The sequence below is a fragment of the Nelumbo nucifera genome, chromosome 7 (genome assembly GCF_055504915.1).
Source record: "Nelumbo nucifera cultivar China Antique chromosome 7, China Antique-T2T, whole genome shotgun sequence".
Lineage (NCBI taxonomy): Eukaryota > Viridiplantae > Streptophyta > Magnoliopsida > Proteales > Nelumbonaceae > Nelumbo > Nelumbo nucifera.
Window position 1 is genome coordinate 27070829 of NC_142655.1, and position 15773 is coordinate 27086601.

Consider the following 15773-nt stretch of genomic DNA (forward strand, 5'->3'; position numbering starts at 1 on the left):
TATATGATAAATTAGAGTTAAAAAAAAAGGAAATTCATGATCAGGAAGATTCTTCCGCACCCGTTTCAATTACTAAAGGCAAAAATAAATTAAAAAAAAAGAGAAAACTATGACTGGTACAAGAGATATTCATGGCTTCACGATTGAAAGATGGGAAATTACAATAAAATTATAAACATGAAAATGAAAATCGGATAAGTCACAAGATTGAACTATATAAGATGGCAAAGGAAATATCAAATTCTATTCAAAACAAGAATCACATCATATTAATCAAATTTTCTTTAACCTGTATAATCCAGAACACTGAAACAGTTGTAGTCAGTTGGAGCCATATTTAACCTTAAACATGGTTGTAACCACCACTATTAAAACCAATGTTTTAAAAACTGACGCGAAATGGGAATTGCTTTGGCCACTGTTTTGTAGGTCAGTGGTTCAATTGTTCAGTCTAAACAGACAATTCATTGCAATTTAAAATTTTCAAAATTAAAACAAAAAAGGCCAAAAACTATTGACCGAGTCGGTCAATGGTTCGACCACCCAAGTCAGCAGGTCACTAACTAAATCAAAGGTTTTTGACAAAAGACTGGGTCAGGAGTTAAATGGAATCGGTACCCTGGACAGTTTCCAGACCAAACAGTCTAACCATCTGGATCGACAATGGTTCTAAAACCATGGTTAAAACTACAACCATTGCTGCTTCTCCCACTCACACCATGTCGGGAAGGTTTAACACTAAAGCAACATCATATCAAGCATTCCTAAATGATGAAACCCAAGCCGAAGGCAAGGAATCTTTCCAATTCAAGTAATGCTCCATTTCCTCCATGACCCTCCACTCCTTTCAAGTTGTTTCATCGTTTCATTCTCCATATATCTATGTTATAAAACATCAAAATGGCTCAGGTGAATTAATCCACAACTAAAACTCCTCTCTAAGTAGGACCAATTTGAAGGCATGGGAGATCCATCATATGGATGGTTGAAGCCCTGCAGGAAGGTTGGGCAAAATTTCAAAAAATTTATTTCTCTCTCATTCGGGAATCGCATTCCCTAATTTAGAAAATTACATTTTCAATGTTCATTCTTGAATCCAAAACCGTACAAGATCTGAAACCAAAGGGAAGTAAGGGATAGACCTGATACGAAGTAACAGTAACTCCCAATGCAGGTATTCATGCCCAAAGAAAAGACCAAAACCCACTTTCATTGAAGATGACACAGTGTGTAGTGAAGCATGATCAGCAGGATGGTTCTTCAACAAGAACCTAAATTCTTCAGCAATAATCGAGTAAGGGCTGGTGAGCACGTCTTCAGATTGTTTCTTCTTCCAAGAAATAATATCAAGAACCTTTCTTGATCAGATCCACAAGTGGAGATCGAACTAGGTAGGGGCGACAAGAACTGGGAAAGAATTCTACAATTTGTTGTTGTTAAAATTTGAGAATTTCGCCCCTATTTATAACCTTTTTGGATCAGCCTCCTAATCTAATTAGGAGAGACTTTCCTAATCAAAATCTTATATTTGGATCTAGACTCTTAAATGGATAAGAATTATCTTATCCTTCAGCTAATCCTAATCAGTTTAAAACTGAATTCGCCCCCCTTTTAATTAACTAACTTAAGCGTAGTTTGAATTGGGCCTTAGGCCCATTAAGCTTATGTGCTCACTTACTCTTTAATCTGCTACCAACTTGGCTCTCTTTGTATGGCGTGGGACCCTAACATTGATCTACACATCAGCCACATGGGTTCAGCCCAACCTTTGTTACAAGGCCTGGCCGAATTCACTATAGGAGACAGTGAACCCCTGAGTCTATCACCATGGGCTCTTAATGGGCCCAACGTTTACACTAAATGGTTCTTGGATCTAGCCATTTTATGAAAACCCAAGAACTGTGGGCAGATGCAAGATTAGCCCATCAGGTATTACCCACAATGGTCTTACACTTAACCTCTCAGCCCATAATGATCAAACACTGCCCGACAAGAGAGGACCTCTCCCTCGGCTATAAGGTGCAGTTTTGCACTCTCTACTCACATGAATCCCGGGAATTAAAACTTTTTGCAAACATTTTGAAACCATAATATATATATATATATATATATATATATATATATATATATATATGTATATATATATATGTATGTATGTATGTATGTATGTATGTATGTATATCTCTATATAAATATATTTTGCAAAAACAAATTTCAACAAGTTTGAAATCAACTGCCAGCAGTTTAGGTTTCCATCAGAGAGAGTGCATTACCCGATCATTCACTTTATTTGACAAAGAGGCTGATTCTGTCACTATGATCACCCACTCAAATGAATTCTCAGACTGCCCCAACATACCTAGGTTTTGACCCCCTCTAAGGATCTTACTGATTGGTATATCAAAGACAGCCCAATCTGACACCTAGTGTAGTATCATAATTGAGTCTAGGGGTCAGGTGTAACATTCTAGTTTTGTCCATCTATCTCTAAGGTCCAGGGCAATACTTGAATTTGGTTTGGTTCAGGGTTTCAAAAAAACTCGCACTGCATGTACCTTAGGTCTCACCCTGGCAGCTGAGATAAGCCACCCCAACCAACTTGGTGGCACATTACTATCAGCCTTGGCAGGATAAATCTCCCCAGATCTATCCAACGGCTATGAAGATTCTAAACTAACACGAGTCTCATAAGTGTCCAGTTTAAAGGTATTACACAGAAACACACCACAATGACATGAATCAATTATGTATTTTATTCATTTACAATAAATGTCAAAAGATACATCAATCTGATTGGACCTAAGGGAATAACTGTCTAACACAATTAATATTGTAGCTCTTGAGTGACCAGCTAAATCCATCGGTATTTTTATGCGAAAAAATAGAGAGATGGATAGATGGATTGATTGTGAAAACAAATTTTGTGGTAGAGAAAGAAGAGATCACCACCTTCACATGTCCATATATACACAATACTATTATAGTTATTACAACATATTCAATTGAAGGACATTAACACCTTTCTTCTAGATCTAGCCACCTATTTCATGGTCATCTAAGATGGTATCGCTTCTTTAGTCCAACTCGTGAAGGGAGAGGTGAAGCTTCTTGGAAACTATTGTCCAAGTTGATCAACTTAAGTGTGTTCAGCCTCAACTTATCAACCTTCTTCAAGATACTTGCCAAGGAAAGTGCATGCTAGATTGTTATATATGGATTAGACTGTACTCGGAGTAGTGGTTGGTTGGCTATGTTTTACTGCAAACTCCCATTAGTTAGGGTGACAACTTCTTCTCTCTGATGGTGCTGCAATGGAGATTGAATTGTCAAGCGAAGAGCCTTGCAAAGTTTCTATCAGAGAAAAAAAACCTATTTAGGGACCTCACCTAATAACTTAAACTTTTATGTTGAATGGTTCCTTTGGAAGGTATTAGAGACTATTTGACCAAGTGGTCTAGTGTTTGATCCTCATTGCCCCCATTTTTATTAATTAAATTTAAAAATAAGGTATGGATGGGTTTGTGCTTATCCACGCTTCAAGCCCGATGGGCTTTTGCGTAAGGAGGCGTGGGGACATGCGAGTTAGAGAATAAAAACTTATTCTTCAACCTTGAGATGGGGAACCATGTAGTACCTCCCATAGAGATTTCATATGAAGAACAAGTGATGGCATCCAATTGATAAGGAAGACAATAGTGGCAAATGCATCACACCAGCGGTGCTTAGGAATAGAAGTTATGACGACCTTTCAACAACACCACTCTGGGCATGTATATGTGGGCAATAGCATTGCTGCATTGGTGGATCGATGATCCCATTTTCAATGAAAAATGAGCAGAGGGGCTTGTGCTCTGTCCCTTCATCAGTTTGTAGTATCTTCATACGCTTGTCAAACATATTTTCAGCATTATTCTTAAACATCATGAAAAGATATGGCACCTAAGGTTTATGGGAAACAATCAAATAAATTTACTAAATCTATAAAAGATAGTACCTGTAGCCTTCAACTGTGTAGAGGTTGGAAAAGGCCCTCATACATTAGATGTAATATGAAAAAATGGTAAACTCTTGCCCATAGGGCATGAACTACGAAAATGAAAATTACTTGCTGAAACCAGGAGATGAAATGTGGACAAAACAAATGAATTGACCTTCGAATTGCGATGGCCAAACCGATGATGCCATGTTATATTGGAAGTGCATGCACCTACTATTGTCGTAGCATTGCAAACTTTATTAGAAGATGTTTGTAACTAATAGAGCCCATCCTTAATCATTTATATATTTATATAAACTAGTAATTAAGCACATGCATTGCACGTGAGAAATTTTTCTTCACATTAATTACTAGAATTTTAGATATATCATAGTTAAGATAGAAATTAAAAATTAAAAAAAGTAACAATATGATTAAAAATAAACTTAAATATTTATTATTCAATTATGACATCATGCATTTTTTTTGAAAAGTTGGATCATTGACCCACCATCTAGATAAGAAATAGCATTGCTTTTGGATTAGTTTTAAATTAGGGAAAATTATAGTCAGAGCTGGCTGTACATTTAAAATTTGGTTACAAGTTGGTCCATAAACCAAAAAAACTCTAACAAACGGCTCTACATTTCAAGTTATAAAAACTATCGCCATGTCATCAGAGGGTTATGTGGCTATTGCCAACATGGGACTCTTAATCCATATCGGACACAATAAAATGCTTATACTGAAATTTCCCTTTAATGTTGGGTGATTAGAAAATAAAAAAAATGGTTTATAGTTTCTCTCTCTCTCAATCTCCCTCTCACTCTTTCACTCACAGTCATCTTTATCTGCTCAACAACTATGTGATTTGAAAAACAAAAATGGTTTTTGGTTTCTATATTTACGTTCTCTATATCAATTTCTATCATTCTCTCTCTCTACCTATCGTTCTCCCTCAATCTCTCATTCTCTTTCTCGGTCGATCTCTCCTTCTCCCTTAATTTCTATCGTTCTCCCTCAGTTTCTCTCCCTCCCTCTCTTGTTTTTTTTTTCTTATTTTCTTACACACTTAATGGTATTAACCAGATCATATAAAAGAATATGAGACCAACTTGGTATGGTTCAAAAATTATTACACCAAATTGATAAAATTCACAAGAATCTCTTGGCTATTAAATTTACACCAATTGGAGAATGATAGAGATTGAGGGAGAAGGAGATTTTGACTGAGAGGGAGAGTGAGGGAGAAGAATGAGAAAGATTGAGGAAGAAGCAAAGTGAGTGGGAGAGACAGAGGGAGTGGGAGATTGGGAGATGACTATGAGAGTGAGAGAGAAGGGAGGGAGATCGAGAGATAGAGGGAGTGGGAATGGGAGAGAAACTAAACACCTATTTTCGAATATAGGTATTCTGTTGTGTCCAACATGAAATAAGAGTCCCATGTTGGCAACAGCCACATAAGCCTCTGATGACATGGTGAGGGTTTTTATAATTTGAAATGTAGAGGCAATTTTTAGAGTTTGGTTGGTTTCTGGACCAACCTGCAACCTAATTTTAAATGTACAACCAACTTTGACTATAACTTTCCCTTTAAATTATATATTTCATTTACATTATATAAAACATTTTTTACTTATCACACTTAATTTTTGTTAATCTATGGTATCATTTTACTCAAACCACTAATCCACCATCTAAAAATAAAAATTGTTTGATTTCTAAGTTGACATTAAATTTTGTATTACATTTCAATCATTGATAAAATTATTTCTTATGTATAAAACTTATTTTTGTTCAATATAATGAATATACAATATTAGAGATGTACCCAATATTTTATTTTTTATAAATATATAACATTAGATATGTGTACAAAGTTTTCTCTTATCTTTTTATTTTTATTTTTGTGATTCATTGTATTTTCTATTATTAAAAATTTTATTATATGACTATGTCATCATTTAATTTCTAGGTAGATTTTGAAATTGGCTTTCCATTTTCATCATTAATAAAAATACTTTTTACGTCTCATAGTTATTTATTTTTATTTTTTATTATTTAATTATGGCATTATTTATCAATCCATTTGACCCCAAATGGTCAAATTCCTTGCCCACCACCGGGAGGGAAGAAAATGGTTTTGCTTTCAAATTACTTTTCAGAATATTTATTTTTATACTATTCAAATTAATATTGTGAATTTAATTACAAGAATTTAATTATGAGAAAAATATATTTTAAATATAGGATTTAATGAGAGAGAATAGGAAAATATTTTTATTTCCAATTGGTTTTAAATTTTACATTCCATTTTCATCATTAATAAAAATATTTCCTATTTAACATACTTATTATTGTTTAATATATATGTTGAAAAAGTTCCCAATTTTTTTATTTTATCTATTTTTTAATTTTATTATTTAATTTTGGCAACATGGATTAACCCATTTGACCCAAAATGATTTAATTTCTTACCACCACTTAGATGAAAATACTATTTATGCTAGGTAGATTTTAAAGGTATAAGCTTTTATGTTATTAGAATTATTAATTTATTAAGTATGGATTTAATTAATAGAACTTAATGATGAGAAGAAATAAAAATGACTTAAATATATGATTCAATGAGCATGAATGCAAGTTAATAACTTAAATGTTGGATTTAATGCATTGAATATTTTTAAATTACCTCTTTTCAACTCATTTAATATCAAGAACCAATTACCCTATTTGCTCTCATTTTTTATCATTAAATTTAAATATAAAGGGGTAAATATTGTCCTTAGAAAATTCCAGAAATTTTTTAATTTCTATTTTTTTATTTTATTTAATTTTTAATTTTATTATTTAATCGTGGCAACATGGATTAACCCATTAGACCCAAAATGGTTTAATTTCTTACCACCACTTAGATGAAAGCACTATTTTTGCTAGGTAGATTTTAAAGGTATAAGCTTTCATGTTATTGAAACTATTAATTTATTAAGTATGGATTTAATTAATAGTACTTAACGATGAGAAGAAATAAAAATAACTTATATATATGATTCAATGAACATGAATGCAAGTTAATAACTTAAATGTTGGATTTAATGAGAGAGAATTGAATCCATTGAAGATCTTTAAATTACCTCTTTTCAATTCATTTAATATCAAGAACTAATTACACTATTTGCCCTCATTTTTTATCATTAAATTTAAATATAGAGGGGTAAATATTGTCCTTAGAAAATTCCAGGAATATTCTTGAGGCCATTTGTACTTTTTAAAGTAGTATAGATACATGTATAAATATTTGCATAAATACACATATCTATGCATATATATATATACTAGTAAAAGTGTACGCGCATTTCACGTGGCAATATCAAACGATGATGATGATAATAGTCAACAATCAAATGGCCTTACTAGTTGAACCATTAACCTATTTAACCAAGAAAATGGACTATGATTAAGACATTAATTCATTTTTTTTCTTAATTTGTATTTTAGTCATTATCTTTACTAACAATAATTTTTATTTTTCAAACATATTTTTGTTTAATATGAAGAATATATAATATAAATGCATGATAAAAATTACTTATTTACCAAGATGAAATGCAATTCCAATATATTGTTTGAACATTGGTTTTTAATATTGTGGTCAAATCAATTATATATATATATATATATATCATTTAAATATAATATAAATGTTATTTATTATTTATTTATAAATATGTTATTTATATTGCTTTTTTATAAACTTCTTATATGATAAAAATAGTTGAAGAAATACTTATATTTTTTTTGTTTTTCTTTGTTTCAATTATTATATTTTTTCCTTTTAATAATTTATTATTTTTTAATTAAATCAAGTCGTATCAGATTCAGATATCCAACATATTAATTGGATTCAGATTTGAATCAATATTTACGAGATCAAATCAGATCTTTGGATCGAATCTAATTCAAATATACCTTGATTCAAATCCGATCCGATCTATTTGCATCCCTACCAAACCACTTGCCTACAATGACCTAGCTAATTAAATCATTGAACTATTTGACATGGTTAGTGGGGTCATGTGTTTGACATTAATTCTCTTTATTTTTTATCCTAATTTTTTCCCATTTCTATCATCAATGAAAATAATTCTCATTAATCACACTTTTTTTTTATATTATGAATACATAATATTATAGAATGTGCCCAAAATTATCTACAAATTTCTACATTTTCTAGAATTTTATGTATTTTATTATTTAATAATAACATCATGTGTTGATCCATTTGACATGGATAGTTGAACCACTAACCCACCACTTGGATAGAAAAACCATTTTTTTTCTATTTTCGGTTGATTTTTTAATCATGTATAACTTTTTCATCATCAATAAAGGTAATTCTTATTTCCACATTTATTTTTGCACGTGGCAGTACCAAATGATGATGATGATGATAATTAGTAACCAAAGGACCTTACTGGTTGAACCATTGACCTATTTAACCAGGAAAGTGGACCATGATTAAGACATTAATTCATTTTTTCTTTGTATTTTAACCATTTCTATCATTATTAACAATAATTCTCATTTTTTCAAACATATTTTTGTTTAATATAAAGAATATATAATATTAATGTATGTTCAAATTTTATAATATTAATGTATGTTCAAATTCTTTGTATTATAGCCATGCATTCAATGCATGGGCTCAAAATAAGTTAGGTTTTGGTTGAAAATTTTGGGTTTTTGGTATTAATTTAGGTTTAGCCTAAGGTCCACATTTAGAGTTGGGCACAAATTAGGTTTTGGTTGGCAAATATAGGTTTTTGGTGTTAATTTGGGTTTAGGCTAAGGTCTATATTTAGAGTTCGTCATGGATATATTAGCCCTTAACCTCACCCAATCCATTTAATTTCGGCTCCATTTCTTTTTCTTTTGGCTATTTACCCAACACATTTACTTGTGTATTTTATTTCCCAAGTGAGATAATAACCATTTTACCCTTAAAAAGATAGAATTACAAGGGACAATATTATCCCATCATGTGTTGGCAACTTTCTCCCCAAGTGGGAAAGTTACCCATTATGACTTACCCAAGTAAGTAATACCCAAGGAAAGTGATTTTTTTATGGGTCCTGTATTAATTTGTAAAAAAGAATATGGGAAAATCAGTTAATGGGAAGCACAATCCCATTAACCAACTCCACCCCCCCCCCCCCCTCTTCAAAATCCAAAAAATGAACATGGCCTTATTGAGAGCAAGAAGGGGTTGAAAATTGAGAGATCTAGAGAATATGTATGTGTGTGTGTTTTAAGAATGATCTTATTGAAGAGAGTTATTATCGAATTTATTAGAGATAATTAAGACTCAAGAGGGTTTTTATTTTTAACTTTTTATATTTTTATTATTTAATTTAAAAATAGATAACCACATGCATAAGATGAGAGGAAGAGGTTAATGTGAGCTACTCTTCAAAAAAATTATATTTTTAGGGGAAAAATGAAGCAATAGTGATTTAATAAAGTCTTTATATATTCCCAGTTCTTTACATATAAAATAGTAGAAAAAATATTTTCTTTTCATTTTTTAGTTATTGAGCTTAAAATTTAGATTTTTGGCATAAATTTAGGTTTAGGCTAAAGTCCATATTTAGAGTTGGGCAAAAATTAGGTTTTGGTTGGAAAATTTTAGTTTTTGGCATTAGTTTGGATATAGGCTAAAGTCCATAATTAAGGTTAGGCAGAAGCTAGGATTTAGTTGGAAAATTTAGGTTTTGGCATCAACTTGCGTTTAGGTAAAGGTCCATATTTAGAGTTGAGTAGACATTAGCTTGATTGGAAAATTTAGGTTTTTGTCATCAATTTGGTTTTAGGCTAAGGTTCATGTTTAGAGGTGGTCATAGATTGGCCCTTAACCACATGTTTGAGAAATAACAAATAACCGCATGTTTGAGAAATGAGTGGAGGAGGTTCATGTAATTTGTTATGGGTTTGAAAAATGTATTTTTAAGGAAAAAAATGAAGTAACATTGATTCACCAAATGTTTATATATATTTATTGTTATTTAGATATAAAATAGTAGAAATAATAAAATTTTTATTAAGTTTCAAATTTAGGTTTCATGCATCAACTTGGGTTTAGGAAAGTCCATATTTAGAGTTAGACAGGAGTTAGGTTTTGGTTGACAAGTTTCAACTATTAGCATTAAAAGGGTGTAAGGCTAAGGTCCATATTTAGAGTTGTGCACAAGTTAGGTTTTGGTTGGAAAATTTAGGTTTTTAGCATCAATTTAGGAGTAGGCTAAGGTCCATATTTAGAGTTGGGCACAAGTTAGGTTTTGGTGACCAACTTTATGCCTTTGGCATCAATTTGGGTTGAGGTCAATTTGGGTTTAGGCTAAGGTTCAGGTTTAGAGGTGGTCATAGATTGGGCCCTTAACCACATGTTTGAGAAATGAGTGAAGGAGGTTCATGTAAGTTGTTATGGGTTTGAAAAATGTATTTGTAAGGAAAAAATGAAGTAACATTGATTCACCAAATGTTTATATATATTTATTGTTATTTAGATATAAAATAGTAGAAATAATAAATTTTTTATTAAGTTTCAAATTTAGGTTTCATGCATCAATTTGGGTTTAGGAAAGTCCATATTTAGAGTTAGACAGGAGTTAGGTTTTGGTTGACAAGTTTCAACTATTAGCATTAATTGGGTGTAGGCTAAGGTCCATATTTAGAGTTGTGCACAAGTTAGGTTTTGATTGGAAAATTTAGGTTTTTAGCATCAATTTAGGAGTAGGCTAAAGTCCATATTTAGAGTTGGGCACAAGTGAGCAAGTTTAAGCCTTTGGCATCAATTTGGGTTGAGGCTAAGGTCCATATGTAGAGTTGGTCATGGGTTGGCCCTTAACCTGACCCAATCCATTTAATTTTTTGAGAGCTGAAAGGGTTGAGAATTGGGGGGGGGGGGGGGGGGGGGAGAGAGAGAGAGAAAGAGAGTTTTAAGAATTATTTATTGAAGAGAGTAATGCTCGACTTTATTAGAGACAATCGAGACTCAAGAGGTTTTTAATTCTAATTCTTTATGTTTTTATCGTTTATTTTAAAAATAAATAACCACATGTGTAAGAAATGAGAGGAGAATGAGGTTCGTGTGAGCTATTGTTCAAAAATGCATTTTTTAAAGGAAAATGAAGTAATAGTGATTCACCATAGTTTTTATTTCTATATAGTTCTTTACATAAAAAATAGTAGAAAATAGTTTTTATTTTATTTTTTAGTTATTGATGAACTTCAATTTTAGTTTTTTGGCTTCAATTTGGGTTTACACTAAGGTCCATATTTAGAATTGGGCAGAAGTAAGGTTTTGGTTAGCAAATTTTAGTTTTTGGCATCAATTTGTATTTAAGCTTAGTTTGGAAGGAGTACAAATACAAATATGTACAGTACAAATTCATACAAAAATAATACAAAATATAAGGTTTTGCACTCTACATATTCGTATTTGTACTCCTTCCAAATGGAGCCTTAGGAAAAAAATGTCCATATTAACAGTTGGGTAAAAGCTGGGGTTTGATCAGCAAATTTAGGGTTTTGGCATCAATTTGGGTTTATACTAAGGTCCATATTTACAATTGAGAACAAGTTAGGTTTTAGTTGGCAAATTTAGGTTTGTCATAAATTTGGGTTTAAGCTAATGTCCATATTTAGAGTTGGGCACGGATTAGGTTTATTTGACAAATTTAGCTTTTGGGCATCAACTTGGGTTTAGGTTAAGGTCCATATTTAGATTTGGTGATGGATTGACCCTTAACATAACTCAATTCATTTAGGTGGTTTTGACATGTTCTTTTGGCATGTAGAAAAAGCTCAAAAGACCAAAAAATGGGTTGGGTTGATCAGTTTCAACGATTTGATAAACAATCCTAGCTGAAATTAATTATTGTTATTTTTATATTATAAAAAAGGTTATTAAAAATAATATATAAAATATAAGTAATTATTAATTATTTAAAAAATTAAAATATAAAACAATTGTATGCTTTTATTTATTTCTATTGTTTAGCTCTTACTTAGCAAAGCTCGTACATTGCATGGGTGTCTGCTAGTATAATAATATATATGCAATTACTAATTAAGCTTAATCATCACTTGATAGGCAATGAATCCATGTGAACAAGGATGAAATCACTCGCTTGCCAAGGCCAAGTCATTGACCATTGTGTTTTGTATGCAGACCCATATCAGCCCATCGAGATCACATCTCTGCCCCACAAAGATAGTACTAGAACCAATGATATCATCATCAGGAGATGTTCCCAATACACGGTGGAGATGTGAACTCTAACTCATTTAGACCCCACAACCCAACACATTTTCTTATCCCCTTATTGTAGATGAGGATACTCTATATTATAGAATACCAATTCAATATTTCAACAGTTATTTTTTTCTTTTTCCTGTAATAATTTATTACTTTTTTGAAAAATTAAATTTGATCATCTCAGCAAATATCTGACATTTTGATTGGATTCGGATTCAAATCAATATTTATGAGATCTGATCGAATCTTTGGACCAAATCAGATTGAAAATACCTTAATTCAAATCTGATCTGATCTGTTTGCATCCCTACTAAACCACTTGCCTACGATGACCTAACTAATTAAATTATTGAACCATTTGACATGGTTAGTCGTGTCATGTGTTAGATATTAATGCTCTTTATTTGTTATCCTAATTTTTATCTCATTTCTATCATTACTGAAAATAATTTTCATTAATCATACTTTTTTATATGATGAATATATAATATTATAGAGTGCACCCAAAATTATCGAAAAATTTCTACATTTTCTAGAATTGTATGTATTTTATTATTTAATAATAAAATCCATTTGACATGGATAGTTTAACCACTAACCCGTCACTTGGATGGAAAAACCATTTTACCTTTTCGGTTGATTTTAAATCATGTATTCCATTTTCATCATCGATAAAAGTAATTCTTATTTTCACATTTATTTTTGTTTAATATGGTGAATATGTAACAGCAAAATTGTATTAAATGATGTCATGTATGTATGTATGTTTGTATGTATGTATGTATGTATGTATATATGTATGTATGTATGTATGTATGTATGTATGTATGTATGTATGTATGTATGTATGTATGTATGTATGTATGTTATAATTATTTTTCTACTTTGACAATTTTTTTTTAAATTTATTATATAACTTCGTTATTTAACTATTTAAAATCTAGTTATGATAAATATTTAAATAATCTATAAAATATTTTAAATATTTTATTATTTTAATTGTATTTATTTAAAGCTATTACATATTATTAAATATTTGAGAAACACTTAAATTGATAATCAGGAAAAAAAAAACATAATTTAAATTGTTAGTACATAATTTCGTGATATATTTTGTAAAAATATAAAATTATTTTTTGTGTTTTTAAAAATTATTTTAAAGTTATTATATAATTTTGTTAGAATAGTTAAATAATTCTTAAATTTTTTAATACAAACTTTCTTTAGATAGATATAGATAAAAAGTAGGGGGGAGGATAAATAGGAATTAGAGATAATTTAAGAGAGAAACTCGCTACTAAATTAGGAAAAAGTGAAGGATAGTGGGGGAGGTAGTTTAGGAAAAATTTTAGTAGAAAAGATTATTTAGCTTATTGGGAAAGTGTATATTCATGACCACTTTATTTTATATATATAGAGAGAGAGATTGCACTTTTTTCCATCAATTAAATGGGTTTAATTATAATAGATTGTAACCTGGAGACTATGTCAAAAGAGTCGGTGAAACTGTTGGTACGTTGGTTGGTGGCACAAGCGGTTACAATTAACCTTGGTAGGCTTATTGTCTTAGCCTTTTGAAATTGTATGGAGGCAGATGATGATCCAGTGTAGTTTGGAGAAGCCAACGTACCATAGTACTCGACTGCTGGAGAAAGATTTACAGGATGGATGCATGGAAGGGTTAGCTTATTTCTATCGTGGTGCAGTTTCAAACATGTTTATACCATGAGATCAAGAAATTCTTGGATTACAGTTAGGGTGTCAATGGACCGGTTTTGGATTGGATTCTGTCCAGACCAAAATCGATTTGGATGGATTGGACAGACCTACAAGATATATATTGAATTGGACCGGTTCAGATTTAATAGTTCAAAGTATTTATTAGATTGGATTGGACTGGTATTATCCATAATGGATTTATATTGGATTGGGTTGCATTTTCAAAATATATATATATATATATGGATTGGGTTGGTTTGAGCTAAAATCTGCAGGTCCATTGATAGAAGATAAGAATAAAGGTGTCAATGGACTTTGGATTAAAACTAATCTAAATTAAAACAAATTTGAATAGATTGGACGGTCTAAACATTAAATTGGGCCAATCCAAAATAGTCTAAAATATTCATTAGATTGGATTAGACCTGATCCATTTGTAATGGATTCACATTGTATTGGATTGGATTGGACCAAATCCAGTCCAATTGACACCCCTAATTACAGTAGCAAGTTGAAGAATGAAAAAGAGATTGATTGTTTATCTCCATCGAATTGATTGAGGGTATTTTTCTCAGTAAAAGCCCCATTCATGTCAAATAACAGCAGACTTGACATTTTAAAAAGGGCTCAGCTATGATATGAAAAAAGATATCATATCTGAAAAACTTTTGATCAATCAACTGGAATCATAAATGTGGTAGCCAGTCAAGTGTTATTTATCAAAATTCATGGGTGGGTTTTGATTGGTCAAAACCATGGTTTTTAAAACCGATCTAAAGACCGAACCAGTCAGGGGTCCGATTACCGAGTTGAATGGTCCGACCATTCGAACCAAAAGGTCGGCCTGTTCTAACAAAAAATAAAAAATAATTTAAAAAATTTAAAATAAATAAAAAACAGTCAAAACCATTCAAATGGTTAACTGCCCAGGTCAGCGGTTTGCTGACCAAAATCAACGTTTCTGAAGAAAATCTAGTTTTGGAGAAAACCAAAACCGGTCACCTGACCGGTTCCTAGTTTTTTTGGTCCAACCGTCCGGTCCGATCTGGTTTTGAAAACCATGATCAAAACTCTTCCCATATCATATCTTTTCCGCATCATAAATTTTCCCTTAAAAAAATAGTGTGACAACAGCATTTTCAGTTAAGTTTATAATGTCAAATATATGGCGGGGTCTAACTGCCATGGTATCAAAAAAGTTCAGAAGCTGCCATTAACAACAATAACAAGGGGTAAGGTTCAGCAACAATAAGAAATTTGAAAGAGGTTTCAGCAATTTACACCTTCTTTCCAATGTTTTTCAATTGCCATTGATCCGGATGGTCAGACCGTTTGGACCGAAAATCATCTAGGCAATTGGTTTCATTTTACCCCAAATTTGATCTCTGGCCAAAAATCGTTGAATTGGTCAATGACCTATTGACTCGGGCGGTCGAATCATCAACCCATTTAACAATATTTGACTAATTTATTGTTTTAACTATTGTTTTTTAATTTTTTTGGTCAAAACAGGTCGTCTGTTTGAACTTTAAACTGAACAGTCAAATAGTTGAACAAAAAAACAGTTCCGGTTTTGGATCGTTTTTTAAAACATTAATGTGGTTGGGATAATATAGGACTGGGCTCAGGCCGGTTTCGGGCTACCTAAGGGCTAGGCCTGATCTAACCCAAAAAATAAAAAGTCCAAATTCTTGGACCCAAACCCAAACTAGAGACAGAAAATCCAAAACCAGCCCGTTCAAAATTTTGAACTGGATCAAT